Source organism: Falco cherrug, chromosome 11 (assembly GCF_023634085.1).
Source record: "Falco cherrug isolate bFalChe1 chromosome 11, bFalChe1.pri, whole genome shotgun sequence".
NCBI lineage: Eukaryota > Metazoa > Chordata > Aves > Falconiformes > Falconidae > Falco > Falco cherrug.
In genome coordinates this window covers 31901554-31915475 of record NC_073707.1, presented here as the reverse complement: position 1 = coordinate 31915475, position 13922 = coordinate 31901554, and the positions used below count along the sequence as shown (strand labels likewise).

Below are 13922 nucleotides of genomic sequence, written 5' to 3'. Positions count from 1 at the left end.
AAATTATATGGTGGAGCCCTTATATTTTCTTCTAAAGGTGCATGGTTAGTACAACATCAAGCTAATTTCTCATGCAGCTGCAGCGGGTAGTTGGACCGGAGTGGCTGGCAGACCCCATCAGCAGTGGGGGGGTGGGACACAGGCTGGGGCACAGCCCATGGGGCTGGAGAGCTGGTGGGGATCTGCTGTGCAACGGGCATCGCGCAGGGTGCTGAACCTGCTGCTCCTGTGAGGTGGTCCTCCAAACCACCTAGCTGCCGAGGGGGGTGCGGCTAAGCGCCTTTGGGAGGCAACAACGAGTAATCCTTGCGTTTATCCTGTGGAACTTAGAGAACAGTATGTGTTGGCTTTTGGTTCTAATTGATTTTCACATCACCCTTTCAGCTCAGGAGGAGATGCACGTTTATGACAATCTGGAATGAATTAAACTTTATATCCTCAAGTGAAGGGGCTGGTTCCTGGTAGCATTGAAGTCAACGAGGGAAAAACCCAACCTAAATTAGTCTTCCGTAATTTGCGTGATGATTTTTCAAAGCCAGAGATGTAGGCATGTCCTCTGTCTTAGCAATGGGGTTTCAGACTTAGGTTTTGTAGTCCTGCCTACCTTTTGTTATTTCTGATTAGTTTTAGAGGAATCTCAAAGTTTATTTTTGAAGCAGACCACTCAAAAAGATCTACCGAAGTATTAAAAGAACCAGTCTGTTGGCAGTGGGGGTTAGAAGAAGACAGCTTTTTGTATATGCATGTTCCACAGCCATTTTTGATTAATATTGTAGCTTTCTGGCTCATTTGGCTTGAGTTTTATCACAGAAAAAAAAGTTCTTGCACTTTTATAATTAGGATTTTCAGCTCCCCTGTAGGTTTTGGTTTTTTCTAAATTAACTGATTTATTTCTCTTTCTTTCATTATTTGTTTCTTCTGTGAGGTAGCAAGCTCACAGATTTTCATAAATTTCCATAAAGAACCACCTTCTTACCAACAAGAATACCAGTGCCCTTCAATATTTTTATGTGTTTTCAAAATCCTCATCCAAAACACAGGTATTAATTTATTTTGTAATATGCATAATATACAAATGTTATTTTCACAAAAGCGCATAACGTAACTTGAAACACACTTGTTGCTTTTCAAGGCAGCCCCTTTATGTTCCGGTTTAGAGCTGCAATTGCATTTAAGAGACTGTAACTTAAGATGCAAACCTGTGTCGGTAGTGTGGCCTTCTCATTTAATTCTGCATGACAAGCGTCAAAACAAGTTGCCGGCGCGGTACTAAAATCCCCTGTGTGTTCAGCCAGTTTCCCACCATGATTCCCGAAAGAAAGATTTTAGGAGAAAGAGGTGGCGGGGGAGTAGGGAGATGAAAGTCAGCCCTGAAGAGCAGCCTGGAGGTTGTCTCCTGGTGGCTGTCCCCCCCTCTGGGTGCTCGCCCCCCGGCATGGCGGGCAGACAGCCTGGGACCCCTCCGGCGGAGGAGCATCCGTGGGGGTTCGTGGGTTACGCTGCTCATTTGGCAATGCGGACATTGTGTTTTCTTGATGAGCTGAGAAGATGTTGAAGTACCGCAGTTTATTTACTTTTACATGATACACAGCTCATCTGTGTTTGTTATTTCAAAAATAATGCAGATGTCAATGGAAAAATGTCAAAGCAGCTGCAACAGTTAAGTTACCTCTAGTCCGTTACGTAGTGCTGTTATAGACTGTTTGCTTTACCTGTGTGTACTTTGTTCTTAACTTCACTTTTCTTTTTCTTATGTTAATATTTGATTGTGCTTTAACATCATTTTTTAAGACGACATCGTTGCCATTAAGGTTTTCTTGTTCTGAAGCAGCTTGCTCTGCTCTGTTGGACACTTCTCCGAGGCTCTGAGATTCTTCCCATACTATTCCCAAAAATGTGAACTTCCTTGGAACTAGGCTGCATGCATTCTGGAAATGCTCCCCTCCTCCTGAGACTGACATTTGAACAAATGTTGGGTGTTTTCAAGGCTGGCTTTCAACCATATGGAATGCATATGAGCTCTTCCACTTTGGAATCTTTTCTTTGTATTTTATGGCTTTTCCCTCTTTGTTGCATGTAATTTCTACTGGTCTCATTTTGGAGTAAGGTTAATTGGGTGTCACTTAAGTAATTTACACCTTCTTCATTTCTGTGGTCAACACAGGAGTTACATTTTTCAAGGCGATTCCTAGATGTTCAAAGGGCGACCTGAAGGATCCAGCCTGCCTGCCGAAATCCAGAGAGCAACAAGAACAATAGCGGCCCTCAGCCCCTGCACTGCTGTACACCCTGCAGGCTGAGTTTCATGTGGTGCTGGTTAGAAAATGCATTCATAAAAGTATTTTTCCTATTTCTGAGAGAGAAATTAACACCAATTAGACATGCAGATTGCATAAACCTCTAATGAAAGTATTCTAGTTCATTAGAGTAGCAGTGATGTGCTGGCCTGGGAGATGTGAAGTTGCTAAAACTGCGCCCTCCAACCTGGCTGGAAAGAAAGAAAAAGGGAAAATGTAAATTTAAAGATTGGATAAAAGCTGGTGTTTTGCTATGAATTTAATTTGACTGCATAAAATCTAATTAGGGTGGAGGAAGGCCAAGGTGCTTTCTTGAGCCCTCACTCTGTGGCGTTTGCAGCTCCACGTTTCTCCCGCCCGGGGCTCGGGCTCCTGTTTCTCGGGAGGAAGGCTCCCCGGTACCCCCGGGAAGGGGCAGTCCTGCCCCCACCTTGCAGCACCCCTGGGGCTGTTCCCCCCTTCCTCTCCCTGCAGAGCAGGGGCGGCATTGCTCCCACGGCTGGGCGCAGGCGGAGCGCAGCCCGCCGCCACCGAGGTGGGACACCGGCAGGAGGATTCTCCATCTGGCAACAAATGGCCAATGAGCAGAAATCCAATTCTGAAGCTGACTGAGGAATAACTTAGACAAAAGCATCCCTCCTCTCACCTGCTGGGCAGCTCCGTTACAGCTCTTTCCTCAGGAGACGCGTCGTTGGTCTGGTGTCTCCACCGGTGGTGCGCGAGGAGCAAGGAAGAGCTCTGCAACAAACATTGGCTTCAGAGGGATTTAAGTAAGTTGAGTCAGAGTTGGAGTTTTTCATATTGATCGCTTCTCAGTTTTCCCATTGAGCTGACAAATGTTCCTGAAGGATGTTGCAAAGAATCATCCTCTACTCTGTGAATTTTATATGTGGAATTTATTTTTTCTCTCCCAGCTGTCGCTGCCTTTTTAAACTGAGCAGAGCAGGGGCACGTCAGCTCTGGGCTGTCCTTTTCCCTGCCAGAGCTCTTCCTTCCTCTTCCCACCTCCTTCCCCCAGGAGAAAGTAACTCGGGTAGAAGGTGCCATTTTAACATTTCCCTTGAAATTATTGGATTATTCTAAGACATAATTTTCTCTCCAAGACTAAATATCAGCCAAGACAAGAATTGCATCCAATTATGCCATTTTCCTGAGCTCAGCTGCAGTTTGGGGGGTGTGGGTCTTAGGTGAAACATTAGTTGATTACAAGATGTCGAAGCTGGTAATGTACAGCCTTTTCTGAGATGGAAGCAAATCTTTGCAATATTTAACAGCATCCACTGCAATGAGTCAGGAGCCACGGAAGCGATTTAAGCCAATTAATCCTTAGTGTTAAAACATATTTCAGTTGAATCTTTTATCAGACATGTGTGGGAAACAGCATGTGAGAAAGAAAGAAATTAGAGATACACTAAATAATAGATGAATGTACCTAGCCAAGGTCTACTGATTAAGTCTTCTTTATTATTATTGTTATTATTATTATGATCATAAATATTTAGTGCCAGATCCTCAGCTGGAGTAAATTTGCTTAGCTCTATTGAAGTCAATGGAATTGTGCCAGCTTGAATTCGCTAAGGATCTGGCCCTTAATTTTGCAGTTGGAAAATGAGAATATTTTGGGAGGAGAATGACGAGCGCTGTGAGAAGTTTGCTAATGATAACACCGTTTTCATAGTAATTACAGGAAAAAAATGTAAACTGCTATTTTTTTGACTTTTGTAATGAAATTCAAGGAACTACTTGATGTTATTTCATTAGATGTAAATTACTTTTCCTTAAAGTATCTACATGTTAAAACCCTTGCATGTGTTAAGGGATATGGCGTAGAGACTGTAGGGTTTTTATTTAATTTCTGTGAATGCCAGTCTCTTGTACTGGCCTGTCTGCCATTCCTACCTTAAAAATGCTATAAGGGCCACAGCATGCTCATTTTACCAACAGAAGCAGCAATAAATATGTTTGATTTTGGGAATCTGTTTCACACACTGCAACTGGCTGTCCACCATGAGTAAAGCGAGCTGTAATTTAATGTGGTGGCGTATTAAAATCCAACGTGTCATCTCATTTGGCCACATTTTAGAAACATAGCGACAAAGCAGATAGTGAAGCTAGCTAATTCTGTAATTGCTGAAAAACCCAACCCAACAACTTGTTATTTCCATAGTAATAATTGTTCTTCAGTACTGTAACATACTGTGCTAGCCCATCCGGAGTGTGCACATTTAGGTTTAAATACCTAGATTTCTGAAATAATAGCTTTTTAAGTGGAATATCTTGAAGGACTAAAAATAACATCACAAAACAAGTTTGTTATATTCCTAATTGTTTTGACCATAGAATTAATTTCCCAGTCAAAGGAGGGCACCGCTTTTTCATCATTCCCGCTTCAGAATATTCAGCATGTCACAGATGTTCATGAATAATGTCCATTTAAAACTGTTGGCAGTGCGTGCTGGCGAGTTGGCGAGATGAATTAAATGTTGGGGGGATCTGACAGGCAGCACGCTGCTTTGTGATCATTCCAAAGTTCTAATAATCTCCCTCACCTTCCCTGCCTGCCGCTAATGAAAGAGAATAGGTGATTGCACCTCGGGCTATGTTCTGCGCCTAATGACTCCTCCAAAGGCAGATTTATGAAGAAAAAATTAACTTTGAATGAGGATTGAATTGGCCCTGACAGTCTGATAGACTGTGACACAGATTCTGTGGCAAAACAGACGTAGCCCTAATTGATTATCAATATTTTAAGCAAAGTGATGAAAATAAGCATTAAGTGATGAGAAAGGCAGTCTTAATACAGTAGGCAGTAACCGGGATATGGGAAGCCTTCGGGGAGGCCGGCCCCGCTTGCCGGCACGGGGCTGTATCTGTCAGTCCTCACCTTTTGCTTCCCAACACCTCGTGTCCCTGTTCAGGGTGGTTTTTCCTTCCAGATTTCTGACCAGCATGTTAATGCTCCGGACAAGGATGCACGTGCTCCCCTCTCTCTCTTCTCGAGAAATTTGTTTAATATTTAACCCGTTTGGATTGAAGAACAACTTCTGCTGTTGTGCGGTGTGCGGGCTTATGTGATTTCGGATATTCTCTCTTTTGTGTTGTGCTTTCTCATAGACCTGCGTCATTCATATCCAGCAGGCTCGCCCCAAACTGCATTTCAAAAATTGTAACAATTAAAAAAAAATGAATTAGTGAAAAAATGCCTGGTTGGCTTTGAAGGATTTCCCTTCGTAAATATGCTGGTTGTACCCATGGTTAGAACAAGAGGGAGAGAGCTTTTGCATTTCACTTGTGGTTTTTGAGGTGAGTTGCTCGTTAATTGCTGTAACTACCAAAAATATGTTTAATGCCCTAGAAAACCCGTGTGGCCGCGAGCTGGCTAGCTGTGCTGTCGTGGGAGGCATTACACCGAAGTAAGGGAATTCTTTCCAAAATCGCTAAGGGAAGGGAACTGAGCAGCAGTGGGGTGAAAGCGCCAGGTGGCACCCCCTGCGCCGGGAGGCACGGCGGGATAGCCGCTCCCTGCGAGGCGGTGCGGGGTGCCCTCCCCAGGGAGAGCTGCGAGGCTGAAGGTAACCCCATGTGTGCTGACAGCCCGCAGAGCTGGGGGAGCGAGCAGGGAGCCCCTGCGCCCCTCCTTAACGCTCCAGCATCTCCAGTATCTGTAATTACCGTCGGTGGCATCGTTAAAGGACCCATAATACTTGGGACAGCGACGGCAGGAACTTCTCCAAGTATTGTCGGGTATTACCGGGCTGCCGTGTAATTAGAGCGGATGGGGCTAAATGAAGCCATCGGGGTGGGAGCAGGGCGCCCTTATCCGTGGGTGAACAGCTAAGTGGCCCCCTCAATGCTTGTGCTATTTACATTTTGGAGAGATGTTATTTTAGTGTGGACTGAAAAGAGAAAAATGTAGGAAAATGGCATCGATCCGGTATGATACAAACGTGTGTGGTGGTGTCACTTCTGGTTTGGAACCAGCGGCTGCTGGGCTGGGCTCCTCTGCTCCTGTCCAAGGAAATCTCAGGGAAAGTGGTTGGTTTGAATTTGTGTTGGCACTTTCAGGTTGTATCACCGCTAACTTTACATGTCAGTATATGAATATTCAGCAGAGAGGATCTCAACAAGCCTCGATAAATTCAATATACTGGAGAAAAATAGCATGTAAATTAAATAAGGCCTTATAAATTAATAATGAATTATACTTTTATTTTTATATGTGAGCTGCCTGAATATTTTATAAATGCAAAAATGTGTTTAAAAAAATAGTTAAGTCTTTCTGATTAGCATCGTGGTCAGCTTGGCTACATTTTGGATGTGATGCCCATACGTGTTTTTTTGAGTTTGTGTGCTTTCTTTTTCCCAAATGCATCTTGGAATGGATAGCCTGGATTTTTAAGTTTGAAGAGTTGGAAAGTCTACAATTACATTGGACTTTTATTTATTATTTTTTCCCCAAGCAGCTTGCATCTTGCCTTTGGTGGGTGCTCTGACACTCCTCTTCTTGTAATTTTACCAGTAAAACAAATTGCATCCCAGTGTGGGGCTGAGCCTCTTCTGTGCATCTCCCGTGGTGGTGGGAGAGGGCTGTGCTGGGGGGGCCTTCCACGAGCCCCAGCCCCTTTGCACCCCCAAAACAGCACCTGCCTTATTTCTACCTTGAAGTAATTCACATTTTCCTGATTCCTTTTAATTAACATCTTTGCTTGAAACGCACTTTACCCTGGCCCAGTGCAAGGCTGATCAGGATTAGAGCATTGCCCCACCGTGCCCCCCCGGCTGGGGAATGGCTCCATGCTTCCCAAGCCCCAAGCGCTTCCAGCTCCCCAGGGCTTCGCTTCTGTGCCCCGGAGGGTGCGAGTGCCTGTGCTCACTGATGGAGCTGCTGAACCACGCTGGAGCATCCTACTCCGGCGCCAGATCTTGCTGCCAGTCTCATTGCCGTAGAGCGTAGGTATGGCTTTGACCAACGCTGAAACACCTGAGGCACGGGAGGGAATGCTCCTGGCTCCTGCGCTGGCTCCAGGTGCGTCGTGCCGCTTGGTGCATGCGGACGGGGGCCACGGGGCCGTGTGTCCAGGCGTTTTCTGAGCGGTACCCACAAGCAGTGAACAGGTCTGCATTCGCGTCTACAAAAATATCAACGCAGACAAACGCTGCGGTTACCTACAGAGGGAAATTGATAGTGAAAGCTGAGGGAAAATCAGGATCTCTCTCTGTATTGCAAAATACATGAAGAGAAACTGCTGTGATTTTAAATTGAAGTTCGTTTTTGTTGCTGTTAATTTTCCATTTTTCTAATACTCAATAATTAAGAGAAGATAATATTATACATATGCTGTAGGAGTGTGTCCTGTCTCTGTGGCTTGGGAGCCATGTTCCTCATAGCTGTAGCAGGAATGATGATACCCATACATCGAGTCCTTACAAAAGCATTGAAAACCACTAGTATCAGTGGCTCTCAAGCGGAGACGGGCTGATGCACATCACTTATGCTATTTAGAAGTTGATTTATTTGTGAAGACCATTTGTTTTCTCTCATTTCTTTTTTCTTTTTTTTTTCCTCTGCCTGGAAAAGCTGCTTTTTTTTTTTTTTTTGTTCTGTCAGATGTAGTCTCCAAAGAGGTTGTACCAGCGTTTCCTGTTAGCATAATGTCAAGCAGTAAGACAGCATGTTTTAATACAGAATCTATTGATTTTTGCAGCATGTTTTTGTACATCTTCATGGTAAGCTAAGGGTGGCCGTTGGCTCCTAGTGCCATTTGAACTGATTAGAATGTTAGAAGTATTAGCAGGGCTAAGAGACCAGCAAAGAAAAGGTATTGTTAGTAGAGTTAACTGGTTATAGCTTAACAGTATAGTTAAACAAGTACTTTTTGTCCAGGTTTAAGATATTTTAGATGTTTGGTTTTTTTTTTTTTATTTCAGTATGTAGCATTAGGCAAAGATAAACCTTGCAGGCATGTCTGCACACACTGTACTTTGAACCATTTAAACTATTTGCTGGCTACAGACTGCAGTTAGAGAAGCAAATTCAGGGATTCCGACAGAATTCTGCTGCCAGACCCTGTGCAAACAGGGGCTGAAGTATCTGGTTCAGAAACCACGGGGCTGCTCAGCGCTGGGCTGCTCCTGCCTGCTCCCACGGGCGCGTGATGCCTCTCCTCCACGTGCTCTTGTTTGTTTCTCTTGGTTATCACTTGCATTTAGGGCATTTTCATGCCTTAACTACCTTCGCTTTGCTCTCTTGCTGTGCTGGAGGCTGCAGCGCAAGCAAGCGTGAGCGTGCGTTACCGTCCTTTGTAGAGGGAAGATCTGCCCCCTTCCTGGCGTCCATCCCAGGCTGTGCTCGCCCACCGCGTGAGCAGGTCGCTGCTGGCCCATGGCAGAGGGCCGCGTGGGCATCCAGGGCACCATGCGCCGGGTTTGAGATGCTCCGGTACACGCTGTGCTAGGTCCTTGGGGCTCTGACCGAACTTGAGGAGTCCGACAGCCACAGAACCCTGTCACAGTGACTGTCCTGGATGCTCTGCCACTTGAAATACCACATCGCCATTTGAAGTATGCCGCTCTGGGGCAGTGCTGACCGTTTCCACACAAACAGTTCACCTGATAAGGCACTCGCCTTTCTGCCTTAGTGACGCGGGCTGGTGAACTCGATGCGGGTTGACCCTGTGAGGACTTGGGGCATCCTGCCCGTGCCCCAGGCTCCCGTGTTGGAGCGTGACAGCAGCTGGAAGCTGGCTGAGTAAAACTTTTTTTTTTTTTTTTTTTTTTTAAAGAGGTGGTTCTGAAATTATTTAGAAAACACCTGATGCAGCGGATGGAAGAAACCTGAGGGCATTGTTAGGATTTGCGAGTTTGGTTGGAGCCGTGCGTGTTGCACTTGGGAACTTGTTCAAATTATTATTACGTTAATTTGCATTTCATCAAATGTCAGTATTTTGTTTTTCCTTTGTGCAGTGTCATTAGGCTGTACATTTTTAACAATCATTTATCTCATTTTTGTTGTATAAGCACGTTCATTTCAGTTTTGAAAAGGAGTATAAAAAGTACTTTTGCTTCTGTTCATAAAGGCTTTTTTTCACTCCACCTTGAAATTTGTCAGGCTCATTGGTGACCAGCCTTTTCCTTTAATCATAGCACCAAGAGCTTTTGATTAGAGAATTTTTTGTCAGGCTTTAATGCACCCGTTATCTGTGGGCATGACCCTAGTTTTAGTTGGCTGAGCAAGTGGTGTCTTCAAAGCCGTGTAGGGTGTGGCGGAACTTGGGATTAGACAACAAAATTGTAATTGAACCTCAGGTTCTCCTGGGGCTTCCCTGGTGCTCCCGCCGGCAGCCAGGATTCTCCCGTGCTCTGCCAGCCAAGTGCGGCATCACACAGGGTGTTTTTATTTTCTCGCTGATTCTCATCAGTGTGACTGTTTGCATAACTATTTGTGCAAACTGTGTAGCTAAATAGTTAGTGGGTGGTGTGGCCGATTTCAGCAGGCTTTGAATGAAGCGCACTGATCAGATAGTGCCAGGAGGTGGCTGGTTGGAAGGCAGAAGGCACAGAGTAGTAGTGCCACTGTTAAACGTTAAATAGACGTTGTACCGTGTTGGTGAGGAAATAAGACCATTTGTAATGTTTTGAGCTTGAAGTATTTTCCAAAACCTACGAGGCTGTTCATTCTTTTTTAAAAGAAGAATTCTTTTTTTTAGTTTCTTTTTGCTTTCCTGGCTTTTGTTTGTCATTTAAAAAAAAAAAAAATGTTATAGGAGAACAGAAAACATGTCATATGATTTAGGAGGGACATAGATTATTAACTGCTTATTAAAATACTTGTATCAAGTTCCTGAAGTGAGAGGGTACATCTTGGGAGACTTTCTTTTCTGTAACAGAGTAACAGTTTAGAGGGAAGAGGGCTCTGAATTAATAGCATTTGCTAAGAAGAAAGAATTAGCGAAGAAAAGCTAGGCGAGTATATAAAGTTTGGCTGGGAAAATGGACAGGAACCTGAAATTCTGTGTCAGTGAGTGTGTGGTACATAGGTAAGTAGAGTGCTTGAGTGGCAGGGTGTCTGAGCATGAACCAGAAAATTTCTGCAAAATATTGGTAATACAAAGTGTGGTACAGGTCAGGGAAGCTAATGAAGTTAGTAAAGCTCTGCTGATTTACACCACCTGGTATTATCACCCAGTGCTTCTCTACAGCTCTCAACTTGCTCTTCTCGGGTCTTACATTTAATTTCTGATGTCTCGTACCATCTCCAAATTTTACAGTCAGCGTAGTGATAATGTCGAGGAGACATATAAACATCCTCTCCCTTTCCCAAACTGGAAAACACACAAAATCACCCTTTCTCTTTCTCTGTCTTTCTCCTTTTATTTTTTCTTCTCTTTTCTCTTTTCTTCTCTTTCCTTTCACCCCAGTTTTTAGCGTAAGCCCACGATCAGCTGCCATTGCAGGTCGGCACTGAACGGGTTAAAGCAAGGCAAAGGAGTGGACCTGTTCATCCCCCCAGCCCTGGCCCTGGGGAATGACCTGCCTTTCATTGATCCACAGCTGCTGATCTGTACTTAATAATTGCTCCTCAACAGGAACCGAAGTTGCAGGTCTGGCAGGCAACCTACGTTTCCATTAGGGATCTCTCCGCTCAGACTGTCGGCTGCCTCCAGCGCTCCCCAAATCCATGGCCACCGTGTGTGCTGCTCTGGAGGGGGCTGGGGTACCGGGGCGGGGGGGGGGTGCCGGCTCCAGTTAGGTGGTTGTCAGGTTTGGGAAGCAGGTGGAATGAAGCTGACCAAAGAGCTAGCCTGAGCTTCAACACGCATTAGCACGTTCAGAGTTTAGGTTATTGGTGCATATGGAAACATGAAACGTGTTTTAGTTTGTTTGGGGTTTTTTATTAATAGAGAAGGTCCTTAATCTAGATTAGTTTAATTAAATGTTAGTGCCTTCGTTGTGATTTAGCAATGTTGTTCCACTTCTGCATTGTGTTTATTTGTCTGAGTAGCATGTCTGTAGTCTTTGCTCATAGTTTATTCCCAGCACAAAGACAGGATTTATTTCTTCTTCCTTTGTGCTGCATCCAGCACAATGGGCTGCTGGTCCCAGGCTGGAACAAGCCCTTCCATAGGGGGCACCTGGAAATTACTAAAATGCTCTTTCATCCCATTATACTTGTCTTAATAGTCCACTGGCTACTACCAAATATCTGCATTTCACAACTTTATTGTTTTAGTGTAGGTAAACATCTCAAACATCTTCTGTATATCATTTTCCCATCCTTCAGAGAAAAAAAAAAAATCAATAGAATTGTAATTTTATCTGGGGTCGGACGAGCTCTTAAATGCTGCAAGCTCGAGCACCTCTTTATTTATTTATTTTATATTTTAGAAAGCTTTGTAAGCACCCAGGCTTTTGTCATGCTAGCTGTTTATCCATGCAGGAAGCCCAGCTGCAGGAGCAATCTCAGCACTCCAACTACCTGGATCAATTAAAACCAGACTTTTGCTGAAGTGACTTCTTTGATCTGCTGGGGGTGATAAGCAGCTGTCTGTCCTCCTCTGGCTTAAGGAAGGCGCACTGCAGGAGAACTGGGTTCTTTTCCACACACCAGGTCTTGTAAGTGGTCAACGTGGGCTGTCTGTGGTCATTTAACACCCTAAAATGCGGGGTGAGGGCGTAGCAGCGCACACAGCGGAGAGGGTGCGTTATATTTTGGAATAAGTTGTTAGAATCTTTTCATAATTGCAAACTTGATTTAAGCAAATTAAATCTGGGGTTTTAATGCTTTGCCAGTGAATAATGACAGAAAATTTAAAATATTTCAAGAGAATTTTTAGCATTAAAGTCTTCAAGCGACACATGGTTTCAGTGACTTCAGCTGGTTGTAATGGACAGTGCCCTATAACCTCAGAGATGTGCTGCTCTGTAGATTTATGGGGTAAGTTAAATTGTTGTTAATGAGCAGTTCTGAGCAGAGAATTGTCCTCGTGAAACTCCCTAAATTGCTAGATTGTCCGTATAATTAACCAGGACTTGAAAGGACAGCTCTGTTTCAGCTAGCAGAAGTTTCCACTGTAGTTACAGGGGTTAGAAATTAGCAATTTAAAGCTAACGAACACAAACTAGAGATTTAGTCACAGACCAGCAATATCTTTTATGTGTGTTTTAATATTTTTCTGCCTTGGATAACCATTCAGATATCCAATGAATTGCTCCTGTGCAGCAACAAATCGGTGAGGAAGAACAAAGTAGCATAGTGGAATAGATAAATCAAATTTAGGCATGGTAGTTTATTGAATCTAAATTGTGCCCAGTTGGCCCAAGAGCTATATAAGCAATCCATCTTGTGTTGATAATGGAGGTTCTTGAAATCCACCTGATGTTTGCATTATTAAATTTCAGCCTAATGAGCTCTGCTAATACATATTGAAGACAGTTGTAAGGAGTAGAATGTGAATCTGAGCGGGATAATTTGAAAGAAACATAAGCTGAGCATTTTACATGACTCAAGGGGTATATCTACAATTACACATATAACCAAAATTGAATTTAAATGGGATTTCTATTATCCTTGTCCTTTTACCAAGGAGAATAAAGTGTAAATGAAGTAAAAGTCTTTAGAGTTACTAGCAGTTTGTTTTTATTGTCTTAATTTAATAGATTCTTGTAATGATCTTCACTGGCAGAAAAGTTTTAATATTTCATGACTTCAAATGTAGTCTAAATATGAGTAAAAGCATGTAAATGGAAACAGATGTCTATGTAATTACTTCTATCGTTTTGTAACACCCCTGTTTAAGTTGTATATTTTAAGAATCTGTAGCTACTGGCTGCAGAGGGACACCAGTCGGAAAGACCCCTTCACACCCACCCTGAAATGAATTTGATTTTCATAAATTACTGGTTGATTCAGTAGGTGATAGGACTAAGCATCTGTAAAACTGAATTGTTTGCTATTTGTGCCGCCGTTTACAGTGATTTTATTGCATAAGAAGGCCTGGTTTAAGTTCTAAATTCTGTTGCTTTTTGGTTCTTTTCCTTTTGACATGGTGATACTTTCCAAAACTTAATATTTCATCAAGTATAATGCTATTAGAGACTTATTCTCGCTTAGTTCACTCATCAGGCAGTGAGATGGCAATAAAAGAGAATGGCTCCTTTGAGACATTAATGCTTTGGAATAAATGATGTGCTAGAACAGAAATTTAATTAATTTACAGAGTATATTGATAGTCCCTTGTTACTGTGCTGTATATTTTTAATCTTCTTTAACATCTGTAGTAAAGTGTTTGAAAACCCCTGCAGTTGAGCAACTAGTAGATAATTAAGTAATAAGGGAAGAGGTTTCTGGAGGGAAAAAGATTCTTTTTAAAGAATACTGTCATAATATGAATAAAGTACTACTGCTGTGATTTGCAATGAAGAGAAATTTGTATACTACCTAATTTAACACTAAGTGATAGGTATTTGACTCCCATTTTAAATGCTAGCTGCAGCTCTGCATCCCTGAAAACACCGGTTTGTTTCTGTTTTATCCTCAAAAGAGGTCTTACGGATTACTCGCTATGGCAGCAAATCTTCTGTTTCCAAATGAACTGTGTTTGTTTCTGTACGGTTTTGTTTGGGGGC

General features: G+C 43.2%; 1 protein-coding gene across 1 annotated transcript in view; it reads left to right on the top strand.

Annotated features, from left to right (window-relative positions):
• Positions 1-13922, top strand: part of RSRC1 (arginine and serine rich coiled-coil 1) — a 167741-nt gene that overhangs the window by 123699 nt on the left and 30120 nt on the right. The window lies entirely within an intron of this gene.